At 56.0% G+C, this 22,548-nt stretch overlaps 2 long non-coding RNA genes across 10 annotated transcripts; both read right to left on the bottom strand.

The window, feature by feature from the left end:
- Positions 1–3,066: 3,066 nt before the first annotated feature.
- On the bottom strand, positions 3,067–11,688 carry LOC140646026 (uncharacterized). 7 transcript variants are annotated; one of them, XR_012040254.1, is made up of 9 exons: positions 11,547–11,688; positions 10,415–10,743; positions 8,944–9,034; positions 7,694–7,868; positions 6,993–7,066; positions 6,266–6,387; positions 4,976–5,074; positions 4,459–4,599; positions 3,069–3,420 (listed from the first exon to the last, which is right to left on the bottom strand). It is a non-coding gene; the product is annotated as an uncharacterized lncRNA (long non-coding RNA). The 7 variants fall into 7 exon arrangements; XR_012040256.1 differs by lacking the exon at positions 6,993–7,066 and having other exon boundaries at positions 3,067–3,420; positions 7,516–7,868; XR_012040255.1 differs by lacking the exon at positions 7,694–7,868 and having other exon boundaries at positions 3,073–3,420.
- Positions 11,689–18,742: 7,054 nt separating this feature from the next.
- On the bottom strand, positions 18,743–22,546 carry LOC140646027 (uncharacterized). 3 transcript variants are annotated; one of them, XR_012040257.1, is made up of 4 exons: positions 22,435–22,546; positions 21,892–22,044; positions 21,324–21,454; positions 18,743–18,878 (listed from the first exon to the last, which is right to left on the bottom strand). It is a non-coding gene; the product is annotated as an uncharacterized lncRNA (long non-coding RNA). The 3 variants fall into 3 exon arrangements; XR_012040258.1 differs by having other exon boundaries at positions 21,892–22,007; XR_012040259.1 differs by having other exon boundaries at positions 21,892–22,007; positions 22,447–22,499.
- Positions 22,547–22,548: the final 2 nt, after the last annotated feature.

Raw genomic sequence — 22,548 nt, 5'->3', positions numbered from 1 at the left:
TTCCCTTACAGGACAATGCCAAAGCCAAGCCCAGAACTTTTACTTGCCGATGACCGGCAGCGTGCGAGAGCAGAGCCGGACGCGGGGACTCCCCTCTGGGATGGCAGAGCCGCTGGTGCGCGCACACGCATGCGCGGTGCCGAGCTGCAGTTCCGGCTTCCGACCGTCCCGACGACCAAACGTCAGTACCTCAGGGGGGGAGCCGCGCATGCGCGATGGCGCATTTTCCCGAGCTCGCTGCTGCCGCTCAGTGGATGAATGTCGGTACTGCAGCTGGGGAGCCGCGCATGCGCCGTGGCGCATTTTCCCGAGCTCGCCGCTGCCACCGTGTGGACAAAAGTCGGTACTGCAGCTGGGGAGCCGCGCATGCGCAGTGGTGCAATTTTTTTGGTGCTCGCTGCTGCCGCCGTGTGGACAGAATGCAGTACTGCAGCTGGGGAGCCGCGCATGCGCAGTGGTGCATTTTCCCGAGCTCGCTGCTGCCACCAGGTGGACAAAGGTCGGTACTGCAGCCTGGGAGCCGCGCATGCGCAGTGGTGCCATTTATTTTCGTGCTCGCTGCTGCCGCCGTGCGGACATAATGCAGTACTGCAGACGGGCACCCGCGCATGCGCCGTGGCGCATTTCCCCCCAGCTCGCTGCTGCCGCGGGATGGACAAAATTCAGTACTGCAGCCAGGGAGGCGCGGTGGCGCATTTTCCCGAGCTCGCCGCTGCCGCCGTCTGGACAAAAGTCGGTACTGCAGCTAGGGAGGCGCGCATGCGCACTGGCACAATATTGTTTGTGTGTGCTCGCTGCTGCCGCGCGGTGGACAAAGGTCGGTACTGCAGCTGGGGAGCCGCGCATGCGCGGTGCTGCATTTTCCCGAGCTCGCCGCTGCCACCGTGTGGACAAATATCGGTACTGCAGCTAGGGCGTAGCGCATGCGCGGTAGCGCATTTTTCCCGAGCTCGCTGCTGCCGCCCGGTGTACAGCACTCGGTACTGCAGCCGGGGAGCAGCGCATGCGCAGTGGTGCAATTTTTTTGGTACTCGCTGCTGCCCCCGTGTGGACAAAAGTCGATATTGCAGCTGGGGACCCGCGCATGCGCAGTGGTGCTTTTTTTGCTGCTCGCTGCTGCCTCCGCGTGGACGAGATGCAGTACTGCAGCTGCGGAGCTGCGCATGCGCGGTGGTGCATTTTTTGCCGAGCTCGCTGCTGCCGCCGTGCGAACAGAGGTCGGTACTGCAGCTAGGAGTCGCGCATGCGCGGTGGCGCTTTTTTTCTGCTCGCCTCTGCCGCCGGGTGGACAAAAGTCGGTACTGCAGGTGGGGAGCCGCGTTGCGCAGTGGCGCATTTTAAAGTGCTCGCTGCTGTCGCTCAGGGGAACAGGGTCGCTACTGCAGATGGGGATCTGCGCATGCGCGGTGGGTCTTTTTGGCTCGCTGCTGCAGCCCGGTGGACAAATGTCGGTATTGCAGCCCGGGCGCCGCGCATGCGCAGTGGCGCATTTGTGTTGTGCTCGCTGCTGCCGCCCCGTGACCAAAACTCGGTACTGCAGCTGTGGAGCCGCGCATGCGCGGTGCCGCATTCTCAGGTGCTCGCCCCTGCCGCCCTGTGGACAAAGCTCGGTACTGCAGCTGGGGAGCCGCGCATGCGCGGTGGCGCCTTCGCCCGACCTCGCTGCTGCCGCCCTGTGGACAACAGTCGGTACTGCGGCTGAGGACGCGCGCATGCGCGCTGAAGCATTCGTTTTGTCCTCGCTGCTGTTGCCCGGTGACCAAAAGGCGGTACTGCAGCCTAGGAGCCACGCATGCGCGGTGCCGCTTTTTCGTTGTGCTCGCTCCTGCCGCCCCGTGGACAAACGTCGGTACTGCTGGTGCGGCCCGGCGCATGCGCGGTGGCGCATTTTCCCGTGCTCTCTACTGCCGCCCAGGGGAACAACGGCGGTACTGCAGCCGGGGAGCCGCGCATGCGCGATAGCGGTTGGTTGGGGGGTTTTTTTTGTGCTCGCTGCTGCCTCTCTGTGGACAGAAGTCGGCACTGCAGCTGGGGAGAACTCGCTCTGCCTTGTTGCCATTTAAAATTTCTTCATCTACATCCTCTTTTTATGCACTTTTAAACTCCTTGTTTTAGTCATATATATGAGTTCTTTTTCTATTTTATAACCCTATATACCTCGATTTAGATTTTTTTCATATTCTACCATCCTTTCTTATAAGAGAGTAGACAGAGGGCTTTCTTGTCAAATCTTTTTACGTATATATACATAAAATTTTTCAATATACATAAAAAGGAGAGATTTTTCTCTACTTCAATGCCTCACACCCATATTTACAGGTTTTCATTATTTAATCCCTCCCCCACCAATTCTCAGGCATTTGGGGGCTGTCACCCCCCTTTCGGGGGGGTGAACTGTCCCGTGACCCCCCCCCTCCCCCCACTCAACCTGCTCCTCTGCCACATCACCATCGTCCCCCCCAGTGACATCGGGGTGCCCCAATAGACATCATCACTCCCCAGCCTCCCCTCTTCTTCGTCACACCCAAAAGACAAACAAAACAAGGGAAACTGCCCCAACTGCCAGCTCCTTACCTTCATCAGGCCATTTACATATGTACATGCCCCACCAAAAAAGGGGAGCTCCGCTAGAAAAATAAAGGGGGGGCAGCCCCCCAAATGCTTGCAGCCCCCAGCCCCTGTCCCGCAGCCTGGTGGCCGCCCTACGGCATAGGGGAGCGTGCCCGAGGACGGTGCCACGTCTCTCGCTCGGCCTCTGCTCCGCCATCTTCCCCCTCCCTTCCCGCGCTGCGACCGACTCCCCAGGGCAACAAACGGCCCCGGTCCCTCTCGGCCCCGGGCTCTCCCCACCACCTGCGGGGCACCCACCGCACACAGAGCCAGGAGCCTCCAGCCACAGGGCTGGCCCCTGACCCTCACCATGCTTCACGACCCGCAGGGAAACCTGGCCCCGGGGGATCTAGGGAGCACCACCAGACGCTTACAGCAAGACCGCTGAAAAACAAAAACCCCACATTCCCTTTCAGCACATGAAAAAAACACCACAGCAGAAAGTACAGGGATTCAGTCGGAATAAGGGATAGGAGAGGAGCTGAGCTAAAGCAGGATTCTAGGGAAACAGGTCCGCTCCAGATACAGCGCACGCTTTAACAGCTACACTGACTGCAACGCTTCAAATCCCTATTGAGAACAAGTGGTAGGATTTTCAACACCTTCTTCACCTAAAAGTGAACGCTCTTGCTGCTCTCGGAAAACGTCTCATCCCTTCCTTCCAGCACTGCTGCAGGGAGACGGTCCGGCCTTGTCCTGCAGCCTCACCGGGCTGTCATCAGAATCTACGCTTACGGATCCAGATCCACCACAACGGCTACAGCCCTCGCGCTGCTGCTGCTGCACGTCTTGCTGGCTCGGTCAAGAAAGCTGAAAGGGAAGTGTAAACCTTTAGAGAGTAACGTGGAAAATAAAGAACACATCTCAGTAATTCACTCTACGCTGAAAAGGTGGCCGTATGTTTATATACATCCAACAACAGGACTCACACTAGAAAAGCATTTGAGTTTCCTTTTGCATTCATTTAACTTGCACAGCTGGGATACCGTTAAACCATCTCTCTCCAAAATGCACGGTTATTATGTGACCGGGGGGGGTTGTGCGCTATGTCCCTCCTAGTGACATCTGCCCAGCTGCGCTGCCCAAGAGAGACGCTACTGAAGCGCCAGGGAAACGCACCATGGAAAGAGGGGCAGAAATAAAGTACTGCCGAGCACGCCGTCAAAATACTGGGGAAAACCCCGTAACGTTCAGTTGCCTCTCTCTTGAAACATGGAGAACAAATACCTCACTGCTGAAATACACCTCCTAAGTTGCATGCCACAGCTATTGGGCAGTTACAGTTTCAACAGTGCCAGTCGCTTTGTCCATGACACCGTTTTAAATTCTCTTTAAAGTTTCCGTTTGATAGAAAAGTCAGTGAGATAAGAGATCCCCCAGACGGTTTCACTGGGGGGGGAGGAGGGGAGGAGGCGCAGAAATCAAATCCCCAGTGCTGCAATACATCAGGCTACCAAAAGGGACCGGCAGATTTGCTAATGGCTTTTGGCTGTACCGAAGCATGCAGAGGAACGCCTTTCCATCATATCTCGGCTGTTGCAACCGACAACCAAAGACCAGCGATGCCGTCAACTTTTGGAAGACGTGCTGGGCTTGGGTCCTTGGAAGGAAATTCACTTTTCTGGGTGTTTTTAAAGAGAGTGAAAAGTCTTGCTGCTGATGACTTCTACTGGCACGTCCAGCCGCTCCGATGGGAAGTTCATCAAATGCAACTTCTTTGAATGAGAAGGATTGCCAGTCGGGAAAATCTCTTTCCAACTGAAGTCAAAAACTACACACCGTAGCTTCAGGAAAAAGGACCTTCTCGAAGCAGTAACTCACCAAAACCACATCACTGGCGGTACTTACAAGGCTGCTAACGCTTCTTGGGAAAGCCTGGAAAACTCGCGGAAGCGACGCCCATTTGTCCCGTTTTGTCCACGTCTCTTCTTTGACCTTGACGGCTTTTCGTACGGACGCTAGGATCGCAGTAAGGCTTTTCAAGTACTGCTACAAGACATTTTAAAACCTTACTGACTGAAAAAGCAGAAAGCTTTTCCCAGGAAAACAAAGGCTCTTTCTTCTGAACACCTGAACTCTTCCCAACAGTTTCTTTCCTCTTTTAGTACAAAATTATTTTCACAGTATCATTTCATAGGAAGCGCACAGAAACAGAAGATTACGCTTTCGGGAAGAGAAAAGAAACGGAGGGAAGTCAGCTTTGCGTAGGCACGCTCCAGAACACGCCTTTTTCCATCTGTAGTATTTGTGTTGAAATACTTCACAGAAAAACTACAGGAGGAGAGTTGGCACATTCTTCACCTTAACTTTCAAGTCCCCGCTACGAGTACCTTAGGAAAAACGCAGGCACACATCGTAGACGTACCGTGGACTTGCAGACCACTACGGATCCTTTCCGTCCGTCTTGCGCTTTCCTGGCAGAAGAAAGGGCGACCGCGGCGAAATGGTGGCGGCTGACATTCTGCTGAGAGAGGAAAAAAAACCCTTTAGCATAAAGCTGGGTAGGAATCTAAAGCTTCCTTTTTTGGTGAAGGCTGGTGAAGACTACAACTGAGCGGAGGAAAAAGTGTTTTGCATCATCTTCGGAACAGTTGACGATACAGGCCGCTAGAGCTTGGGCACTTTTTAGACAACCGTGCCTTTTTTTGACTCACGGGCAGCTTTGGTTTGCGCAGCAAAAAGACGCAGCAAAATGCGCAGCAAGAAGACGGCACGCCCTCGGACCCAGAGCACAACCCTCCGGACGGCCACACGCCCCTCGCTGTTTTGATGAGGAGCCGCCGAGCATCCCTGCGAGCACAGCTGCACGCGCAACATCACTTTCACCTACGCTGATTTCAGCGGATGTAGTTTCTGAAGCTTTACACTGAAAACCGTATCTTGACACTTCGCCACAGGAGAAGCGATCCGTAACTAGAACCCCACAAAAACCTAGAAACACCACTTGCAATCCCACAGCAGCGACAGCTTCAGAACTATTTAGACCAGGAACAAGGGAGAAAAATAACACCGCTTCATCGCGCGCACGGGAAAGCGGCAGAGAAAAGGGTCAGCATTCGTAGCCCTCACAGGAAACAGGCATTCTCCTTCCCTTCCTAAAGCCCTCTCTTGGGTCTAAATACCGCAGCACTACCGTGGCAGTATCGAGAGCAGGGAACAACAGCCCCGCCGCTGGACGTTTACGTAGCGGCATACATAAACAGAGGGACACGTTTTGCCACGCGCAACCCTGAACTTCCTGAAAACTCACGTTTACCAAAAAAAGAGCCGCTTGGAGCATACTGCCCAGCAGCGTTTGGCAATAAAACTGCCATGTGGTGGACCCACGCAAATTGCTCGGTAACTTGCTATTTGCTTCCCCTTGTTTTTCTTCCTTCGGAAATTCTACTTGCGGCCAAGTTATTCACTACGGCTTCAAGCATTTACCTTCCTGGGATTACCAGCATGTCTACACAGGCAAGTAACTTCCCTGCTCTTCTACCGTTGTCCAAATTCCAATTACAGTCATGAAAGAGGAGTGAGAGAGAAGAAAAGGAGAGCTCAGGCAGCAAGAGAGCTCTGCAGGCTGCCGCCACTCAACGTCGCACTCTTCTTTTTAAACCACACACACGCGCCCCCCACAAAAAAACAGACCAAAAACCCCGTGACCTTGTACCTTTTTTCTTTCAGAGCTCATCCCTGTCTCAGCACGCCGTCTTGTCAAAGCGTGAAGTGCAGATGATCTGTAGCCCAATGACATTTGCGTGCGATGGATACGTGTTCAGAAGGAGTCCAGATCTGTAAGACAGGTGCCGTTTTGGTGGGTTTAATAATCATCACTCGAGTGTATCGACGGACACGTTTGGGAGGAAACTAACTGTTGTGGTTTAGCCCCAGTCGGCAATTAAGTGCCACCCAGCAGCTGGCTCACCCTCCCCCGGCAGGGGGATGGGGGAAAGAAGCCAAGGAGCAAAAGTCGGAAAACTCGTGGCCTCAGATAAGAAGAGTTGAATCATTGGAACAAAATAAGAAGAAGAATGAATTATCATGAGAAGGAAAACAACAAGAGAGCAAGAGAGGAACAAAACCCAGGAAAAAACAAGGGATGCAACCCCTCACCACCCGCCGACCGATGCCCAGCCACTCCCCAGCAGCGATCCCTATCCCCTGGCCAACTCCCCCCAGTCTCCATACTGAGCGTGACGCCAGATGGCACGGAATAGCCCTTTGGCCAGCTTCCATCAACTCTTTTGGCCGTGTCCCCTCCCAGTTTCTCGTGCGCCCGGCAGAGCGTGGGAAGCTCAAAAGTCCTTGACCAGTGGAAGCATTTCTTAGCAACAACTAGAACATCACCGTGTTATCAACATTATTCTCATCCTAAAATCCAAAACACAGCACTATACCAGCTACTAGGAAGAAAATTAGCTCTATCCCAGACGAAACCAGGACACTCATTCCCTTTTAAACGCAGCGTCTCCTTGGGGGAAAAAAATGTGTTAGAGATGGAAAAAAATGACAACTCGGGGCTCCCAACCACCACCGAGCAGTGGGGAAATTCACGAAAGTGAAGACAAAGAGCAGCAACACTGTAATCCTGATCACGGACTTCAGAGACCCTCCAAGTCTACACCTCAAGCCTAGGAATGACTAGTCCTTTTTTGGAAGGACAAACTTTTTTTACATAAAACTCCTAGACTGAAGGCTCCACGGAAGAGAATGCGGATTGACCCACAGCACAGCATGCCATCAACACTCTAATGAAAAAAAAAAAAGGAATAAAAATCAAGTTGAAATGTCAGTTTCCATCACATTTCACTCATTCTATTTCTACTGGCATCTAGGTGCTCCAAAATTAACTCTACTGACACCATAGTTCACTAACAGGGTAGTTGTGCATATAAAAAGAAAAGGCTCTTGCCAACTTGCCCATAAAGTCAGTCTGAACAAACAGAAGAGAAACACTTGACCCTGAAGAAGGTAACAGGCAGCTCTTCATTTATCCGAGATGAAAGTTCGTTCTTTTACCCGAAAGGAAAACCTTCGGAACTGCCAAGGGACCAACCCAGGAACGAGGCACGCTCTGTTACCTGCAAGTCTTCATCACCTTTTCTGCACTGGCAGCAGATTTGCCTTTTCTCTGGGTTTCAGGTGGAGCATCTGCAGCGTCCCTGAACTCGCAAAGGTTTCTCCCCGCTCCCCCGGCCCCATACGCGCGATTCCCTGAGCGGCAAGCGGGACCGACCACGCGGGATTTTCTTCACGTGACGCCGAAGGTGACACTGGGAAAAGAGGAGGCAAAAAATGATCCTGTTTGTCACACCCAGCCGACGGGGAAAACACAGGGGAGGGTTCTGCCAGAGGGGCCCTGCGGGGCCAGGCCGTGCACCCCGGCAGCTCCAACCGACCGGCCCCTCTCCCCTTTGCCAGGTACCGGGGAGACACCGCTGCCTCCCGCTGCCGCCTCGCCCGCGCCCCTCGCAGCGGGGCTGCCCCAGGAGAGCCGGGGCACCCCACCTCGCCCCACCCCCAGGAACGGGACCGGGAGACACCCTCCACGCAGGGAGGGGCGCAGGGCGTGGATTTAATCCCCGAGGGAAGAGGCCAGGCTCCCCGCTGGCAGAAGGGCCGCTCGCCTCCCTGCTGCTCAGAGCCGCTTGCTGGGGACAGCCCGGCCTGCGCCCGGCCGCTCTGCAGCCCCGCTGGGAGCGCAGTCCGGCCGACGGATGCTCCAGCGAATAGACGCTCCGGCTCATGGCCGCCCCCGCTCAGCTAACGTTGCCTCTGGCTAACGCACGCTCCAGACAGCGGACACCCCATCTCCTTCCAGCTCCTCCTCGCTACAGCTCTGGCTAACCGAAGCTCCGGCTCCGCACCGAAGCTCCGCTGGATTTCAGCTCCTTCTCCTTACGAGCTCCAGCTATTTGCCACAGTCTGGGCTTTCGACAAGGTCAGAAAGCGGTCGCTGTCAGAACTTGAAAATATTACTATTAAACATCACAGCTGGACGCTGTGGAAATACAGATTCATTAGTTTGTACGATTAAGTACTTAAGAACTATTCTCAGCAGCGGACAAAGAAGAGCTGGGCTCCAAGAGGGCGTGCGGGCTCTGAAAAGCACCCTTCCCCCCAGAGGCCACCTCAGACCGAGAGGCTGGCCCGGGGCACGCCGGCCTCCCGAACTCTGGGCTCCGACGCGACCAGACCCCCACCCTCCAGGGAGGGTCCGTGCACCCTGCCCACCCTCTGCTTTCCCCCGCAGCCCCCAACGCCCTCCCCCCGCCCTGCGCAAACAGCCAAACTGGCTTCTGCTTTGGGCCCCCAAACCGGCTCCCATTTCTGAGCCCACAAACCCACCTGCTCAGCCTGTTCTCGAGTCCCAAAAATGCAGCACTTCACCTCTGCTCCTCAGCCCAAAAACGTACCGCTCGGTCCCCTCTGGCAGGTCCTGAAAACGCACGACTCAAGCTGTTTCTCAGCCCCAAAGTCAGCCCCCTGAGCCTCTTTTCAAGCCCCGCGAACACAAGACCTGCTCTCCATTTTCAGGCCCCAAACCAGCTCACCCTCTCTGCTTTCCGACCCCTTTGCGGTCCCCATGCGTGATGCTGCGGGGTGGGGGGAGCGGAGCCACCCCACAGCCCTGCACCCCCAGGGCCACACGTGCACTTTTTGGGAGCGCTTGGGCACTGCGGAGGGCCCGGCCCCACACCTCTGCAGGGCCGCACCAGCACAGGCAGGGCGTCGCTTTATTACGGCTGCTTCCGGCTTGCTTTCTCCGGCACTGGTTGGGGGTGCCGGGCCCGCACCCCAAACCCCCGCAGCCCCAAGCACCCCTGCGGGGAGCCGAGCCCAGCCGCCTCCAGGAACCCCCGCCCGCCGCAGCCGCGGCCCTTCCCCGCCACTCCGGCCACCGGCACCCGCCCGGCGCCGCAGGAGCCCCCCGGGCCACCGCTGCCCGACCTGCGCCGGGAGCGGCAGAGGCTGCCCAGCTCCACAAGCAGAACCTGAGAGCCAGATGGGGCTGCCCCTACTCCCCCCGGCTCGCACACGGGTTCGGCCCCAAAACCCCCCGACGAACCCCAGGAGAGCGCTCGGCCCGGCGCTGCTTTTTCCCCCGCCAGTCCCAAGAGAACAGAGCCTGCACCCGCCCCTATTTCATACAGGGATGGGGAGCAGGACAGAGGACTGGAAAGAGAAAAGGAAGACAAGGGAGAAGACTGAGGTGCCGCCAGAGAATGAAAGGCCGAAAGAAAAGGTCAGAGACGTAGAGGAAATCAAACACAACAGGGACGAGAAGCCCTGCAGAGAGATGGAGCAAGAAAAGGCAGGGTCAGCGAGCAGGACAGAGGGGTAGAGAGGTGGGGGGGAAAGGAGAGGAAGAACAACAGAGGAACGTGACGGCGACAGGGCGCAGGACATGCAGACAGAGAGAGAAAAACCACAGGGAACAGGACAAAGGGACTGGGAAAGCAAGAAAGGGTCAGATTTGTACAAAGAGACCAAGAAGGAAAAAGGAAAAAAAAAGCAAGCCATGGGCTAGAGGACAGAGGCAGAGGAAGAGGAAAAAAGGGCCAGGGAGCAGGACAGAGAAGGAGAGAAAGGAAAAAGCGGAGACAGGGCAGAGGGTCAGGGAGAGGAAGCAAGGGACAGGGAGCAGGAGAGAGGTGGAGAAAGAAGCGCTGGGGCAGAAGGATAGAAAGAGAAAAAGACAGACAGGAAGAAGGATGGCGGACGATAGAGAGAGGGGAAAAAGAAGGACGAGGAGCAGGACACAGATTGTCAGACAGGGACAGGGAGCAAGACCACGCGCTGGCTGACGCATACAGACCCTGCGGTGCACGCTGGCGGCCTGGCCTGCCGCGGACTACGAGGAGGGATCCTTCCTCACCCGGAGAGGCAGGCTCTCTCTTGCCTGCAGCGGGAAGCAGCCGCCAGACGGCCTTCCATTTCTTCTTCTTTACCCTTCTCTGGCTTCTTTCTCCAGCTTCAGCCGCGGCAGCTCCTGTCCACAGCCAGCAAGCGCTCCGCCCGTCCCTTTTCGCCCCCACGCCGCGAGGAGAGCCAGGCCAGGCACAGACAATCCACGCAAGCCTGAGGCGGGTGCCGTCACCGGCAGCCCCAGGGGAGGAAGGGACGACCGTGTCCTCAGCGCAGCCTCTGGGAGAGGGAAAGAAGAAGCAGACACCGTTATTGCCGCAGATCGCCCCCGGCTGAAGCCTCTCCTTCCGCAGGGGCTTCTCGAGACGCGCGGAAGGCCAGCTTGCCACCGGCACGACGGGGCTTGGGAGCGACCTGGGGCTACGGGACAGGCTTCAGGGGAGGGGCTGGAGCTGGGGGCAGCTGCGCGTGGGGGGGCAAGCGGGGCCGGGGAGGCTCAGGGGAGCTCTGGGAGCGGGGAGCCGCCCGGCGTCTGCGCCTGGGGGGGTGTCCGCCTTCTTCCCCTCTTCCCTTCTCTCAGCTCTCGGGCAACTCCCTGGGGCTGCCCTGACCCAGCTCGCCTCCGGCACACCGGCAGCCTGCCGCAGCGGGCAGCTTCAGGCTTCCCGTCCCGCAGCCAGCGGGCAGAAGACACCCCCGCGCCCGCCAAAGGGGCTCGCTCGCCTTACCGCTGCCCCAGGACACCCGCCGCCGCCGAGACCCGCGCCCAGCGCGCCGCCATGCCGCTCCCGGGCACCGCGCATGCGCCGGCCGCCGACGGCGCGCCGGAGGGGCCAGGGCTGGCGCCCGAACGCCGGGCGGCGGCACCGCGCTGCGGCCGTGCCGCCGCGGCAGCGGCGGAGGCGGCAGCGCCGCTGCGCTCCTGTGCGGTGTCGGCGCTGCAGTACCGCGCCGCGGCACCGGCAGCAGCGAGCACCCGGCGGGCGGCGCGGACCCAGGGGCGGCACCGGCGCTGCAGTTCCGCGCCGAGCGCCCGCCGGCAGCGTGCACGCGGTGCGGCGGCAGCGGCAGCGTTTCCTTACCGGGAGGCAGCAACGAGCGCGGCGGCGGCGCTTCGCAGGCACCGCGGCACCGCCTTGCCGTTACCGGCGGACGGCAGCCGCGGTGAGCACGGCGGCACCCCACCGCACATGCGCGGTGCCGGACCTGCAGTACCGCGTTTCCTCCGCCAGAGGGCAGCAGTGAGCGCGGGCGCCGCCGCGCGACCGCCTCCCCCCCCGCCCCCCCGCGCGCGCGCGCGCCCCACGTGCCCGAGGCCGTTCCCCGCCGGCAGACGGCTGCCGGCCCCGGCAGGTACCCGGAGGCCAGCATGGGGCGAGGACGCACCCCGGCGTGCTGCACACACCAGCGGGGCTGGCTGGAACCTCCCTGCCGAAAGACTACATCTCCCGGCATGCCCTGCGAACAACGTGCCCGACCACAAGCTGGCTACCCCAGGACTACAGCTCCCAGCATGCTGCGGGCTGCTGCCTCCTGTGCCATTTAACCCTATGGGGACACCATCCCGTGCGCCCTCCTCCCCTCACCAGCACCCGCGGGACCCCGCCGCGCCTGCGGAGGCCGGCTCGCAGGGCCGGGATTCCCAGCACCACCACCGGCTCCGCTTCGGGTCCGATGCTTCCCCAGCTGCCCCGCACCCCTCCGCACGACCTGGAAACCCCACACACACAGACACGCACCCGGGGACGGGGGGGGACGGGGGGGCCTTTGTGTCGGGACCACCCTTTTGCAGGGCCCCGACCCGACCCAGCTGCTTCCCCAGCACTACCCCTACCCCCCGGTGAGCCCCAGCGCTCAGGCAGCCCCGCGTGGCCCTGTGCGGCCTCCCCCCTGTCCCGGTGCATCAGCTTTCCCTCATCCCCTCGGCTTCTGGGCCACCCGCGACCCCGATGCCGCACCCTCCGCTCCTTGGCCCTAGTGCGGGTCTTCCTGGACCCGGTCGCTGTTGCCCCAGCCCCACCTCCCCCTTTGTGTCACCTTCCCCGGGATGTTCCCGGTCGCAGGGACACACCCCCCCCCCCCGGCCCCATTCACCTGTTCTGTGCTTGCAGCCTCAGTCCCGGTCCCAGCATGTATTGCTCAGCTCTGGCGTTGTTGTCCTGGACCTACCCTCATGGGGTGATGTGAACACCACCCTCATGGCAGTAGCCCAGCTCAGCAGCCCCCGGCCCACAGCTGCAGCCCGTGGGGACACGGGCACCATAGCCATCAGCCCTGCTGGCCACTCCAGAGGCTGGTCAGCCCCAGGCCCTGGGCCCAGAGCTGCATCCCACCGAGAACACAGGCTATTGCCCTCGGCCCCACTGGGGACACCTGTGGTCGCTGGGACAGCAGAGGGGTGCCCCAGCTCCTGAGGGCAGCTTGCCAAAAGCCAAAGGGAGAGTCCTGGGCTGCACAGGAAGAGAAAAGGGGACGAGAACAAAGGGAGAGCCCTGGAGCGCAATGCTGGGGTGGGAGGAAGCCATCAGCAGGTGACAAGGAAAACATAGGACTCTGGGGGCACAGGAAGGGGGGGGGGCCTGGGCCCCACAGACAGGAAAACAGCTGACCCTAGAGCACACCAAAAAAGCACTGGCAAAACTCTGGGATGGGAGGAAAGCTAAACAGGAAGCATTGCGGCACGCTGTATGACAAACACAGGGCCTTGGGACACACAGAAGGACTCGGGGGGAACCTAAAATATGAATTCAGGAGTTCAGAGGGCTCCAGGGCACAGCCGAATACAAACTGGTGCACACCAAAAGGGCTGCGCAGCATGCCACGGGGCTCAGTGTCGCTGTTTGCTTAGGGACATGGGGTAGTGGTGGTCTTGGTAGTGTCAGGCTTACGGTTGGACTCGATGATCTTAAAGGTCTTTTCCAACCTATACGATTCTGTGATTCTGTGATGGGAAGCGGCCTGCAGCCACCACCAGACCCTATGGAAACTCCCTCTCTCAGCACCGTTTGTGCTGGCCCCAGACCTTCGCCCGTACCTTGGGTACCGTAGGGGGTTGCCCCCTCAGCGACCTCGTTGGGAATGAAGAGCTCACAATCCGTATTCCTTCAGATCCTCCTCTCTGTCCCCTCTGTCCACGCTTGCCCCAGACCAAACAGCCCGGACCAGCCCTTGCCGTGCTCCGGCCTCACTCGCCCCTCACCTGCCCAACACACAGGGCTCTCCCCCCACTAACCGGCACCGCCTCAGCCGAGGGACCCTGTGCCCAAAGCCTGCTTCCAGGCGGGCTTGCGCGCCTGCCTCCCCGCAGCTCCAGCGTGTCTGCGTCTGCAAGAGCAAGGGCGCGTGCACGGGCCCAGAAGGAGGAGCAATCTTGGCTTCCCTAACCGTATTTTACTACTGTTTGTGCGCTATTCCCACCCAGACCTTCGTATGCGCATACCTAACCCAAAAATCTCTTTGCCCTTAGCACCTTCAGTCACTCGCAGCGCTGAGGTTCTTCCCCTCTCTCAAAACTTACTTGCTCTTTCCTGTCTCCTTGTCGCACCTCCTCGGCCCTTTCTGTACATTCTTCCTTCAAACAATACGACTGAAATCAACAAAATGGGTCAAGCAGCTGTCTTCAAGTCGATGCCTCTGATAGGATTATCCTACAAACCAATCCAACTCCTAAGGTCATTGGACAATTCTAGTTTTAGAGCATTTTTCCAAAGCTTTTAAGTGCGGTTCCCTGCTAGGTTATGTGATAAAAAGCTTGTCTCCATAAACTCCAAGTCACACAGAGGCGCTATGCCAGGTAAGGCACCCCAGCGACCCAGCCAGAGAAACGGATTCCCTGCCCTGGCTCCTCCCAGAGCTGTCCCGGCAGAGCCGCCAGCCCCACGGTACGGGGTGACACTCGTCACGACGAGTAGACGGGAGCGGCTTTCCGGATCACCATACAGACTGAGAAAGGTTGCTGACTAAGGCTGTGGGACGCACGTGGGGACCGCACAGGATGTACTATGGTCTGTTTACTGGAGGAACCAAAGGTGGGGAAGGGGAGGTAGCAGAGGAGTTTGGGGAGGAACAAGCATCGGAAAAAGAGAGGGACAAGGGGATAAAAAGGGCTGGTGGCACGCAAATAGGTTGCTGGTCAGTAGGATTGTCTGGCCATGCCCTGTGCCTGATCAGCAGAGTCTCCTGTCTTCTCCTTAACTCCATCTCTAGGTATTTTTGTGAGGGAAAGGTTCTCTGTTTTTGTGCGCGTGCGTGTGTGAGGGCTGAGGCCGAGCGGCCGAGGTGCAGGGCCGAGCGGCGGGACCTAGGCTGAGTCGTGGGACCTAGGCCGAGCGGCGGCCTCGTCCCTGGAGCTCGGTTTCAGGAGCTCGGCCTCGTCCCTGGAGCTCGGCAGGCATCCTAGACGGCATAGAAAACAACAAGAACACTCTTTTTTGGGAACAGAGATCTTGGGAGAGGTGCGATGGCAACAAAGCGAGTCCAAAGGGGGCTTACGGAGCTAAAAGCGTGCTGCTCGGGAGGCATCGTGACAGTAGCAGAGGGCTTCTGAGAGGGACAGACACAAGAAGGCTCGAGGACACGGTGAAGAAGTCCAGAGGGGATTTGAACAGACTACAGCTGTCCTCAGGGGACCAGGGACTGAACAGAGGTGTCCTAGCTAGCAGAGAGGACAACATGAGTGCTCTGGAGATGAAAGATGTCAGCGGGAATGGTTCTCGGGAGCAAGAAGGGTGCAAATTGTGCTACAGAGCCACAGAGGGCTGCGGGGCACGAGGACGGCCTCAGGAGGCACGGTGACGGCACAAGGCGGCTGCTGAGAGCGAGAGAGAGAGAGACAGAAGGCGGCTCTGGCAGGCAATGCAAAACCCAAGAGGGTGTCCCAGCAATGTCCTCAGGGGATGAGCGACCGAAGGGAGACATCCTAGACGGCAGTGAATAAGGTAAGGGAGCTGTGGGGCACAACAACAGCCTGAAGAGGGGTTCTGTGCGAATAAGAGAGAGACACAGAGAGGGCTGCAGAGCTCGAAGGGTGCCGTGGGGCACGAGGACAGTCTCGGGCGGCGTCATGACAGGAACGAGGGGGCTCCGGGGGTCGGGGGAAATGTGGACAAAGAGACAAACGAAGGACTGCTGACACAATGAGGTCCTCGGGAGGGGATCTGAACAGAGTAGAGATGTCCTCAGGGGACCGGGGACCGAACAGAGGCATCCGACATGGCGCAGGGAAGGCAAGAGTGCTCTGAGGGAAAACGGAAGCCTGAGGAAGCGTTGTCTCTGAAGAAGAAAGATACAAAGCCCGCTGCAGAACTAAAGGATGGCCATGGACCACAAGGGCGCTGGCAGGAAGCGTCGCGACAGAAACAGAGGGGTGCCGAGATGGCCAGAGAGACAGAAGGCGGCTTGAGGGCACAAAGGTACTGGGGAGGGGATCTGAACAGAGTACGGGGGTCACGAGGGAGACGCCGACCCACTGGAGGCAAGCGAGATGGAGGAGAGGACAAAGAGACTGCTCTGAGGAAGAGGGAGGAGATGTTCTTACAAAGCCAGAGGGGTACAAGTTACGCTTCAGAAATAACAGCATGCCGAGGAGACCCTCTAACGCCTCAGGATGAATGGAGAGAAGAGAAAAAAATAAAAGACAGAAAGAAAATTTAAGAAGCAACAGGGTATGTGACAAGACAGAGAGAACTAAAAACACGGGGACAGACAGCTCGATAAAAGTCGACACAGAAAGAACACTGAAAAAGCAAAAGGGTACGAGGCAGAGGAGAAAAAATTTAAAAATAGGGAGAGCAAACTAGATAAAAGCAGGCATAGAGAAAAACTGAAAAACAAAGGCCTTAAAGGAAGAAAACAATAAAATAGAGGGACAGCAAACTAAATAAAGACACAGAAACAACATTTAAAAAGCGACAGGGTGTCGTGGTTTAGCCCCAGCCGGCAGCCAAGCACCACGCAGCCGCTCGCTCACTCCCCCCCGGTGGGATGGGGGAGAGAATTGGAAGAGCACAAGAAAACTGGTAGGTTGAGATAAGAACAGTTTAATAATCGGAACAAAATAATAGTAATAATAATAATGAATTGTAATGAGGAGGAAAACCACAAGAGAGAGCGAGAGGAACAAAACCCAAGGGAGGGAAAATTAACAGATACAACTGCTCACCACCCGCCGACCGACACCCAGCCAGTCCCCGAGCAGCGACCGCTACCCCCCGGCCAACTCCCCCCAGTTTCTATACCGGGCACGACATCCTATGGTATGGAATAGCCCTTTGGTCAGTTTGGATCCACTGTCCTGGCTGTGCCCCCTCCCATTTCTTGTGCACCTGCCCAGAGCACGGGAAGCTGAAAAAGTCCTTGACTGGTGTAAACACCGCTTAGCAACAGCCAAAACATCAGCGTGTTATCAATATTATTCTCATCCTAAAATCCAAAACACAGCACTATAGCAGCTACTAGGAAGAAAATTAACTCTATCCCAGCCAAAACCAGGACACAGGCTATGGCACAGGCTAGCATGAAAGAGAAAATAAAGACAGTGAACTGGATACAAGGAGATAGAGAAAAAAATTCAAAAGCAACGTGACACAGGAAAGCCTGGAAATAATATAAAAATAGGGTTAGACGTCTGGGTAACAGTAGACAGAAAAAAATTTTACAAGTCACAATATACAGCACAGATAGGGAAAAGAAAACAAGAGAGAAAAAATACATAAAAGTGAACACAGAAACAAAAATTCAAAAGCTTTTTCAATTCAAAAGACATTAAGAGAGGAAAAAAAAGATAGCAAAAAACCTAAGTAGATGGAGACATAGAAAGAAAATTTTAAAGGCAACTGGGCACAGCACAGACTAGAACTAATTAAAAAATGAGGACAGCAAACCGGATAAAGACAGACGAGGAAAGACCATTTAAAAGCAACGGGGTACAGGACAGACAGGAAACAATTAAACAGGGAGAGACATCTTGACAAAAGTAGACACAGAATGAAAATTTTAAAAGCAACAGGATACAGGAAAAAAAAAAAGAGAGACAGAAAACAAGATAAGAGTACACCTAGAAACAAAATTTCAAAAAGAGAAGAATCATGAGAGTAAAAAAATGAAAAATAGGGACAGTTTACTAGAAAAAAGTAGACGGGGTGCAGAGCAGAGGGAGCCACTGAAAAGAGAGACAGGTCACTGCGCAGAGGGAGGCCTAGAAATGCCATTTTCCCCAGCAATGCGGATGAAGGCAGGGCGGGAAGAGTGAAATAATAGCAGGTGGGGAGCTGGAAAGGGAGGGGCATAGAAAGGAAACGTAGAAGGTGACGGTGTGGAGGGCAGTGCTAGCAGAAGGGCAAAAAGCTTTGGGGAGCCAAACAGCCTGAAAGGGAGACAGAGGCAGGTACAGGCAAGGAGGCAGGCAGAGGTCTGGAGAAGCACGGCAGAGAGGGGCCCGGAGGCACGCGAGGGATGCGCGACTCACCGCAGCTCCTGCCACCGCCGGGAGACCTTCAGCGCCCCGGGGCTTCTCTCTCGGCCCCTGCCCCTTCCTCCTCCACAGTGCCGGCTGCCTCGCCCGCCCAGGTGCCCCGATGCTCCTCTCCCAAGAGGCTTCCCAGAGACACAGTGGCTCACGTGTGCGGCCGATGGGGCACCGAGCTCCCGGCACCACACGCTGGTGGTGCGCTCTGTCGGGGACGGCTGGGAGGGATCCTTCCCGGCTGCGGGGACCGGCTGCTCCTTGCTGGAGGCAGCTGCCTGGGGAAGCCCCTTCCTTTCACTCCTCAGCCAGCTCCCACAGGCAGGCATGCCTAGGCAGCCCCCTCCCCACGTAGAGCCCCTCGGCACAGCAGGGCCAGCCCCATCCTCAGCCCTTTTTAAACCCTTGGCCCAGCCCCAGCCCTTTTTAAACCCTGGGCCCAGCCCCATCCTCACCTCATGGGTCCCACCTGTGCTGCCCCAGGCCACAGCTGGAGCCCATCAGGAACAGGGGGCCAATTACCCCAACCCTCACAAGCCAGACACAGCCAGCAACCTGGCACTGGCACGGGCAGACACCACCACCGAGCTGGCGCTGCCGTGGGCAGATGCTGCCGCCAAGCTGGCACCGGCCTGACAGACTTTATTTTACGGCCCAAAGCCAAGGTTGGCCTCTAAACAAGAAAACATGTGAAAGCACCCTTACAGGATGCCGGTCCGGTGGTGTCCATGATAGCTCTCACAGCCTCCCACGTAACAGACAGCTCCCCTGTCCGGGACCATGCTTGGCATGTCCCAGGCCCTCGCCGCACCCATGCTGAAAACCAAACAGAACAATTAAGGACTCTGCTTCATCACCTCAGCCTCCCAAAGAAGCTTCCTTCCTCTGCTGATGGTCGACACGGATATCCTCGTGCTGTTCCTTTAACGCGGCCTGGCCTTGGGTGCCTGTGCTGCCAAAGGAAGAGAAAATGATCATGCTCTTGTAACGTGCTCCATCATCCTCTTGTTCTTCAAGAAATCAAAAGAAAGCTACCATCCCCATTGCTACATGACAGAAGTTTGTGCAGGAGACGGCTGAGCCCATCCCCAGAAATGGAAAGCTCTGCTATGACCCTGCTTTGCCTTTTGGCGACAGCGCCCGCCATCGGTGTGCCCCAAACAGGCGAGGTCCCGTTCGGGCTGGCATCCGCCACAAACAGGGAACGTCCCCTGCGGCCTGGCGTCCGCCACAAACAGGCGACGTCCCATTCGGGCTGGCCTCCAGCACAAACAGGCGACGTCCCCTGCGGCCTGGCGTCCGGCACAAACAGGCGACGTCCCCTGCGGGCTGAACAGAGTCAACTGAACAGAGTCTTCAGAAGAACTTAGTTGTGCATTCAGTTTACAAGTAAATCCCACCCAAGCAATGCTAGGGGGCATGCTGGCATAGAAAGGAATTCATGAGTTCATTTAGTATTTCCACTGGAACATTCCATAGCTTGTAAAAACAGCCTTAAAGTCTTTTTCCCTGTTGCACCAACAACGCTTATTTTAGTTCTGCTTAAGGGGTCCCCTACAACTACTTACTACAGCATGTGTGGCTCCACTATCAATTAAAAAAATCTAGTCTTTCATTCCCCAGCTTGACTGGAATCAGAGGATCGTCTGGGGAAACTTTCATAGATTCCTCCGGCCCCCTTCAGTCCAACCCAATCTCCATCATGACTCCAACGGCTTCTTCTGTCTCTCTTTCCCGAGATTACTCAGACGGCGTGGACAATCTTTTTTCCAACGGCCCTCTCGCTTACGATTTGCACGCCGATTCATTCCCAGGGAATGTCATAACCATTTCAACTATTATTTCTACAGCCCCTTCCTCACCCACACAATTCACCTTGTGTATTTTCTCTCCCTTTTTCTTGGTCTTCTGTCAAGGCAGCCAACAAAGAAGCTTGCGGCGTTACTCGTCCCCGCTTCTCCTTCTCTTCTGTTTCCTCCCGATTATTATGTACCTTATATGCGACTGACAAGAACCGCGAGATTGTCATGCCATCCTCGCCCTCTACCTTTTGTAATCTCTTTCTTATATCTGCTGCCGCTTGACCAACAAACAGCGTGTTAAATAACTGTAAATTGCTATCATCTTCCGGATCGAGATCTGTCCATTTTCGAGCAACTTCACACAATCTCTCAGAGAAGGCTGACAGGGTTTCCTTACCCCGCTGCCTTACCTCAGATAGTTGAGAGAAATTCTTAGGCTTTTGCACTCCATGTTGAATCCCGTACACAATTAACTTTGGATATTCCTTTACCCTCTGTAATCCCTCACACTTGTGTTTGGATCCCACTCTGCATCCTCTTTTGGGAGGTACATAATGGTATTAGGCACCCCCCCACACACACACACATTGTTGGACCAGTCCCTCTCTAGCCTTCTCTAAAATTGTTCTCCTCTCCTCAGGGGGAAACAAATATTCTAGGAGAGCCTGTACATCTCCCCAGTTAGGATTATGAGTCGTGATTAACAGTACTATACATTCCCTCTGGATCGTTTCGATAGGATCTGACTGCCCGTTGCCAGTTTAACAAATCAGAAGCGGTAAAAGGTACGTGTACGGATACCGCTCTTCCTTCAGGCCCTAGAGCCTGGCTGAGGGGAGCCTGAACTATTGGTTTCTGTCCCCTTGTTCTTTTAGAGACAGCACTCACAACTCCATTATCGCTTGAGCTATCAGATTCTGCCTGTTTTGGAGGAGCTACCAACAGCTGAATATCCTCTTCCGAATTTTCCCATTCAATACAACGAGGTTTTCCCTTTTTCTCTTTTAACGCGTATATTCCAACCTGATGTTTAGAATCCACTAAACCGCCTTTCTTCCTAATATCCCAATCGCGTCTTAACGAAAAAAACATATCCACGTAAGGCATTTCATCCCATTTTTCCGTTCTCCGACAAAACAACATTCGTTCCGATATAGCGTTATATTTCAAGGATCCATCCTCAGGCCATTTTTCACCATCTTCCAATCGAGATCGTGGCCACCATTGATTACAATATCGTTTTAGCCGATTCTTAGTGGTGGGATCTCCCCCAAATTTATTGCAAGGCTTCAGGATGCATCCTAGAGGAGAGCAAAGGGGTGCCTCCTGGGAAGCAGCAGCGCCCATACCGGTACCGAAAAACCCAGCATTTCTACACAAACCAGAACGAGGGACGTCTCCCTCTGTTGAACAGGACGGCGTGTAGAAACAAACAGAACTATCCTACTGCCACGTATCTTTCCTGGTGCGTCTTGTGCAGAGCCCAGAACAGAACAGAGGGTGCCTGTTCCCGAGAGGTCTTGCCCCTACCCCCCTTTTCTCCTATCCCCCCAAAATACCTCTTTTCACTAGCATTGCACCGTTGTGTCGCCTACCGCCCGACTGCAGGAGAGGAGCTGAAGGAGTCCCCGGTCGACAGGTCGGTGCGCGCCGGAGTCCGCTCAGGCCTCTTCTCCCCGTCGGACGCGGCAAGACGAACCGGGCGAGGCTGTCGGCTCGGTCCCATCTGGGGTGCCAAAACCGTTATCCCACAAGCGTGAGGTCGCTTGCCCGGTGCGCAAGACGCCAATATACACACAGGGCAGAGGTATGTTTATTTCATGTCTGCGCAGAGATGGGCGCTAGGCGGTAGCTCCGCAAAGCTAGCACAGAGTTCGGTCATACAAGTACAGTATTGATACGGTCTAGCTATGCATATGCATAAGTAATCACACAAAGCAGTTTTCTATCGGTCTACATTTCTCTTATTTCAACTTAAAGCTACAGCGCTACTTTAACGTGCTGCGCACACTGAGCGGTGAGGGCTCTCTGCTCGGGCCGGGGTCTCCAGCTCGAGGGGTGTGACTTTTAGGATTATAACGAGGATAGTTTGCGGGAGGGTGCTTCTTATCACGCTCCTACTAGTTGTTTCGGATGGTTCCCAAACCATTTTAATTAGCTTACCTCTTTCTTCAGGATGTGCTTCTCTCCCAAGGACAGTAATTCTCGTTTAGACGTTCCGCTTTCCAGCCTGCATCCTCCTTATCGGCTTTACCTAAGCCCTGGCCTTCCACCAGCTCCTGGTAGACGACACCGTTAGACTACAACACGACCGTTCTTTGACGCCAGTCAGCGGGATCGGAATTAGGAACAGAAAGAACAGGACAAGCTAAACACCCACACGAGCCTCACATCCCTAAGAAATGATTAAAAAAAACCCAAACGACCCCCATTTTAGATTGCATTGCCTTAGGGACTGCCTCCTTCAAGTGCCCGGGCGGAGCGGTGGAATCGGTCACAGAATTCACTTGCCTGCCAGGAGACAGCCCTTGTCCTCGCAAGGCAAATTTTTCAAAACAGCGTGCTATTTTCCCATTTTATCAACTACGGCGGGCTTGCCCTACCAGCATGAGTTGAGGACGTTTTCCTGTGGGTTCATTTGACACTCCATTAAGTTTTTAGCAGGCGCAAGCGACCAAGCGCGAGATAGAAAGTAAGCCAAGATACCGGCTGCCGTACAAAATTTCTTCAAGATTGCGCCTGCGGGAATCGCACAAAGCCCACGACGACTGAACGAGTATGTCGGAGGCCCCCCGGCAAACAGCGCCGACGTTTCGTGAA

Source organism: Ciconia boyciana, unplaced genomic scaffold (assembly GCF_034638445.1).
Source record: "Ciconia boyciana unplaced genomic scaffold, ASM3463844v1 HiC_scaffold_124, whole genome shotgun sequence".
NCBI lineage: Eukaryota > Metazoa > Chordata > Aves > Ciconiiformes > Ciconiidae > Ciconia > Ciconia boyciana.
This window is presented reverse-complemented; position numbering and strand designations above follow the sequence as displayed.